A 6,731-nucleotide genomic window follows, 5' to 3' on the forward strand; every position below is an offset into this window, starting at 1 on the left:
TCAATCATAGGACAAACCCATTGCCGGTCGACTTGGAGGTAGCGGCCTTCGATGTTTGGATACCTCGTTTTTACAACCACTTCCCCAAACACGGTAACTCCGCGACCTTGTCATAAATTATAAATTCAAATTGTGAATGTTGGATCTGAGTGTTTGATAGTGTTTGTTAGTTAGTGTCTGTTTCCAACATTCAGAATTTGAATTTACCGTGCCTTGGGGAAGTGGTTGTAAAAACAACATCATTCGTTGGCGATGATGGCCTCGAGCAGAAGATCCAAAAACGCAAAGTTTGCAAATTACAATCCGGCAGCAAATCTTTTATTTGCGCGTTACAATTGCTCGAAAACTAGATATTAAAGAAACGGAAGAGGTGACATCATTCGTTGGCAATGAGAATATTGGAGAATATGCGAAGGAAACATTACACCGGATGAGAATATGATATGGGAGGAAATGTGCTAGAAAGAAAGACACATATATCCAAGCTATTTCTTTTTTATTGATAACTGTATTCCACCATTACATCTAAGCCTAATGCTAACAATTCAGAGTCAATCAATGATTGACGCTCAAAATTTTCATGTTCAGCAATTGCCTTTGCATAATCCTTAGTTTCAGCATTTTGTATTATTTCTATAAACTTGTTCTTAGATTGTACGAGGTACAAGTTTTCAGACAGCCAACTGTACATGTGATCGATACAATATTCGAAAGCGAACAACTTTTGTACGGGTTTTTCACTCATGAACATAGAGACGATAGAAGTTGAGAGTTTTGCGAGTTTTACGTCGTTTAGTTGTTGAAATTAAACTGTTACATCATTAATGTTTATCGGCTCGCTCGATGTTCCCGATGTATCAGCAAAAATCTGCAGAATGTTATGCCTCTTTCGTAGGAGATCTTTCCACGTATCCATAGAAAATTTAATTTCGTTTCCACGAGAGTCTCCTATAGCCAGCTCTACGTCGCAGGAACCACCGATTCGAACCCCGATGTCGAGATACTTGTAGAATGTATCCGTTAGGGGATATCTCCTCCCCAGTATACGCACCACGCGTGTTACTCTACGTTCCGAATGAACATTATCGCTATCACTGACCAGAGAAACAAAAAATTATAAAGGATATTGAATTTTACTGCATATTTTGCAATATGTTGTCAAAGAACTTACTGTGGTTGTTGGTTGAACTCTTTGTTCGGAAAATTCTTTTGCGTTGCTCGAGCGATTTCAGCATTGAACCACATCGCTGATGTTTCGATACGAGGCGATAGAACGATGTTGCGAACAATGATTGAAAAAATGCGTTTAGACATTTTTATATAACCCCCCCCCCCCCCACTCTTTGTCAGATGGACAAAAAAAATGCTGAAACAGTAAATCTCCCCTCCCACACATATTTCACTTTCTGATTCACATTTATTTTTAGCATACTCTCCTTTTGCATATCGCGCGCGATCTAATTTTTTTATACGTAATATAAATTCTTAATAATAATACGCTCGAGAACTAGAAGTAAATAAATACAAGAGCACGTGCGAAGGAAATATACCAGTTGAGGATGTAACTGGTAGAATTCTGTGGAATCATCTGTTTGGGATGACACAATGAAGCAGCGACGCTTCACGTTCTCTCTATTCTGGGTGGGGGTCAACGTTATAAAATATGAAGAGATTCGTAGCACAGCATAGAATCCCAAAGTGTCAAAAACGAAGATGTCGACTGTGCGTGTACCATCACTCCAGGAAATTGCGTTCGCCAATATCTTCCAACGCGATATTAAACTGTTTTCCGAAGAAGACATGCAAATCATAGATCACCTGATGTGAATCGTTTTTCAGAGAAACATAAAGTGGGCAGTGTGTTGCTTAATCGAAGACTATTCAAAATCACCGTCAGTATCATCAACCGATTCAGCACAGCGATCCTGGATATAGGAGGAGGAGGAGGATGAGGATCCTGATGAAATATTGGCATGTACAAGCCTTATTGCCTTTGGAACAATTTCAAAGATGGCGAAATAAGAGTCAAAAAAGTCTTTAATATTCTGACACCAACGTCTACCAGTAGAGCTTTGGAGTTGGGTTTTCTTTCGTTTTACCGGAATCGAGTCTGGCCAAGGATAACGATTAATGCAACACCCTCATCACGACGAAGTCGTTCTAATGCATTGCTACGTCAGTGGTGTCAATCCCAAAGACATATGGACGTTCTCAGGAAAACATACGAAAACAGCGATACGGAATATGAGGGGGATTACAAAAATCAGCAGGCAGTGACATCATAGTAGGAGCATATCATGTGACAAAATCACGTGACCTAGAGTATAAAAATTGTGCTGCAGATTGAACTGCATTCAACCGTTCTGTAGTGACCCCCAGCGAAGAAGTGAGTGCAACCATGGAAGAACTCTTGGAAATGGAAAGTCGAATGTGGGACCAGGCCGATCGATTGACTCCGCAAGAAGAATACCTCGCATGGGAAGAACGATGCAACGAGTGCCTCGAGTCGCTGGAAGAACATAGTCGAGCAAAATGCCCTCGATTATCGATCGGTGTTCAACAATCGTTGATCGTTCGTATCGCGCGTCTCGATAGTCTAAAGTATTCGTTGCGCAGACGTTTCGTGTACGAAGGTGCCGGCCATTCAACAACTGGACTCTTGTGGCGTGAAATAGACACTGCGTTCGATAGCCGCGTATTAACCGGCGCTGTTTTGAATTCGCACTATATCGAACCGCGTAACTTTTTTCAGAATGCGAGAGACGTTGTGCTCAAGCATATACGGGGTGCATTGGTGAAATATAAGACACTAAAAGTGAATACTGCGTTTAATGGAGAGTTTGTAGCGGGTGATAAACGCTCGAACGAGACTATCAGCACAAAGAACTGTGATATCTTTGGCGAGATCAATCTCGAAGAGTGGTACGAGCAACGCGTTGTCGAACCCACCCTAGCATCGCTGGAAGAATTTCAAGAACGGGATAGCGGATGGGCGCTGTCGCGTATACTCAATTTAATTGTTAACGTGAATAAATATATGCCGCTGCATGCTGGATGTACCATACAATTACCGCGAGAAATACAACTAAAGAGAGCTGTAATCAACGTATGCTCGAACGACAATGCATGTTTCGCGTGGTTAGTGGTGGCTGCTCTGCATCCAGTCGAAAATCACGTATATCGGACATCGGCATATCCTTATTATTCAACGGTGTTGAATATCCAGGATATCGAATTTCCAATGACATTGAACCAAATTAAAAAGTTTCAACACGCTAAAAGCATCTCCATCAACATCTACACCACTGAAGAAAAGAAGGTTCTACCGATACGACTCGCCACACGGAAGATGGAGAGACATGTCAATTTGCTGTATTTAGAAAGAGCAAACGGCGTGGGACATTTCACGCGGATCAAAAACTTGTCCCGCCTCGTGAGCTCACAATTGAGTAAACATAAACGCAGAAAATACTTTTGCGATAGATATGTATATAATAATTTTTTCTTTTTCAAGATCCACATACCAGCATCATAAAGTATTTAGTATTGCATATTATGTTCAATGCGCGTACGATTCGTCCTTGTCGGTGTACCAATGTCGTCGTGATGCGAATTGTTTTTCCTCGTTCGTCGAAGAATTAAAGAATTTGGCACATTTTGTTAAATCAATTTTATCAAATAACATACAAATGGATGATTTAACGAGCAAACAGCAGAAGGCATTTCGCAACGCGACCCATCGTCACATTTGCGAAAAACCGTTTGGAGAAAACGATACGAGGGTGCGCGATTATTGCCATCTAACCGGTCGGTACAGAGGTCCCGCGCACTGCAATTGTAATCTAAATTATAAAAACTCTTTTTGAATTCCCATAGTTTTTCATAATTTGTCCGATTACGATTCGCATTTTATTATCGAAGAAATAGCTATAGCTTTCGAGGGTACCGTCAGTGTGTTGCCGATAACAAAATAAAAGCACATCTCGTTCACGAAAAGTGTCAAAGATCCAAATGGACTGTCGCGAAATTGTATAAAATTGAGATTCATCGATTCATACAAATTCTTGAGTACGAGTCTCGATAAATTAGCGTCTTTCTTAGATAAAAGCAAATTAAGAATTTTACGTACCGAATTTCAAAATTTGTCTACCGAAGATTTCGAATTATTGACGCGAAAGGGTGTTTCTCCGTACAAGTACATTGACTGTGCCGAAAAGTTGGAACAATCATGTTTGCCATCGCGCGAATCATTTTACAGTTCCTTGACGGGTGATACAGTATCGGAGAGCGAGTACGCGCACGCCGAGAATGTGTGGACACGGTTTTCCATTCAAACACTGGGCGAGTATAGCGATTTGTACTTGAAAACAGATGTCTTGCTGTTGGCCGATATTTTTGAAAATTTTCGTGAAAGCTGTATCACAAGTTACGGACTCATCCCGCGTATTATTACATTCTGCCCGGTTTTACGTGGGATGCCATGCTGAAGCATACAAAAGTTAATTTCGAATTACTATCAGATATCGACATGGTCCTGTTTATCGAACGCGGTATATGCGGCGGATTAAGTCAATGTTCAGGTAGATACGCGAAAGCCAATAATAAGTACATGCAGTCGTACGATCCATCGAAAGCATCGTCGTACTTGATGTACTTTGATGTGAATAATCTGTATGGGTGGGCAATGTGTCAACCATTGCCATATGCAGAATTTCAATGGATCGACAACGATGCAAACTTTGACGTGTCTTCGATTGCTGCCGATTCGCCTACGGGTTATATTCTAGAGGTTGATCTAGAATATCCGCAACGTTTGCACGACATTCACGCGGACCTGCCGTTCTGTCCCACACGTGCGAAACCACTTGGCAAAAGAGAGGACAAGCTGCTCGCAACTCTATACGATAAGCAGCGCTACGTTATCCTCTATCGTAACCTGCAGCAATGCACGCGACATGGTATTCGTATTACAAAGGTACACCGCGTTCTTCAATTCGCATAATCACCCTGGCTCCGCGATTACATCGAATTAAATACAAAGTTTAGAAGTCTCGCTACAAACGATTTTGAAAAGAATTTGTATAAATTGATGAACAAAGCGATATTTGGCAAAACTATGGAAAATGTGCGCAATCACGTCGATGTAAAATTAGTAACAAAATGGGAAGGGAGATACGGAGCGGAAGCCCTTATTTCCAAACCAAATTTCCACACGCGTAGCGTGTTTTCGGAAAACTTAGTTGCCATCGAACTGCGATAGCTTGCGGTGAAGTTCAGAAGTCTACCAGAAACCAATCTATGCGGTTATGTGTATACTGGATATATCTAAGATTTGTTTGTATCAATTCCATCACGATTACATGTTACCCACACATGGCGATAAATGTAAAGTTATGTACACCGATACGGATAGTTTAATTTACCACATCGAGTGCAAGAATATTTATGATACTATAAAACGCGATATTAATCGATTTGATACCAGCGATTATCCGGTAGGGAACGTTTACGATATACTGCTTGTAAATAAAAAAGTCCCCGGTTTGATGAAAGACGAAAACAATGGAGCAATAATGACAGAATTTGTTGGACTCAGAGTGAAAATGTATGCATTGCGTGTAGATGGTAAAAAAGATACGAAAAACGCGAAAGGTGTAAAAAGTAACGTTGTTTCCAGGATGATAACTTTCGACGACTACACGCAGTGCCTACGAAACGAAATTGAAATGATTCTTAATCAGACATGTATAAGATCAAAATTACACAAAGTATACACAATGGCGGAATCAAAATTCGCTCTGAGTCCGTGCGACGTTAAGCGGTATATCGTACCCGACTCAACGGATACATTGCCGCGGGGTCATTATAAAATACCGCTTTAGATATATCAGTATATGTATTTTGTAAATCATTTTAACCTCGATTTTAATAGATGTATATATTTAGTTGTAAATAAAAACACTGTAATGTAACTAATAATGCTAGTATATGTATAAAACTGAATATTTAATTCAAAAAAATGTTAATTTTTTACAATACATTATCTTTATTTATCCATGAATTGTGTGCACTATTCAATCGTAACCATTTCACGTACACCTTATTCGCTTTCCGACGTAACACTTTTTCCACAAGGTATACATCAGCGTCGGCAACGCGTTGCAACTCGTGTTCGTAGAATCCTCTAGCAATTGGTTTTCGATAAACATCTTTCAGCAGATACGTTGCGGGATTAGTTTTCTGAACCTCGGCGAATGTAAATATTTCAGTACCCCAATTAGGTATGTAACCTTTTTCAAAAATTGTTTTAAATTTGCTCACACGTACCGCATCTCCCACTCTGAATCGTGCGGGAGCGGCAATCTTTACGTGATTATATACCGTTGTTAAGAGCTTCGAGGCGTTTGTTGGTGTAACGTCAATTGGTCGCATGCCGATAGTTCGATGTTTACGCGCGTTGTAATTTGATATGAGTTGCTTTTGAATGTCGATCCATTTATAACTTCCATTAAGCATAAACAGTTTCCACATGTCGTTCTTGAGCGTACGATTGAACCGCTCGACGACTGACGCTTCATCACTGAATACGTTGAATAATGATTTATGTTGTATTTTGACAAAAGTTTTTGCACATTTGCGTTGTAAAATACCTTTCCTTTGTCGGTTTGCAAATTTTTCGGATACTTACACTAAAAAAACAAAAATTATACAAAAGTTGCTCCCTTCAGATT

At 40.1% G+C, this 6,731-nt stretch overlaps 1 long non-coding RNA gene across 1 annotated transcript in view; it reads left to right on the forward strand.

Moving 5' to 3' along the window:
• Positions 1 to 5,350: 5,350 nt before the first annotated feature.
• Positions 5,351 to 6,731, forward strand: part of LOC128888312 (uncharacterized) — a 49,572-nt gene continuing 48,191 nt past the window's right edge. Inside the window, exon 1 of the long non-coding RNA XR_008460228.1 lies at positions 5,351 to 5,948. This is a non-coding gene — a long non-coding RNA (uncharacterized LOC128888312). The remainder of the gene's footprint in view (positions 5,949 to 6,731) is intronic.

Source organism: Hylaeus anthracinus, unplaced genomic scaffold (assembly GCF_026225885.1).
Source record: "Hylaeus anthracinus isolate JK02 unplaced genomic scaffold, UHH_iyHylAnth1.0_haploid 11991, whole genome shotgun sequence".
Lineage (NCBI taxonomy): Eukaryota > Metazoa > Arthropoda > Insecta > Hymenoptera > Colletidae > Hylaeus > Hylaeus anthracinus.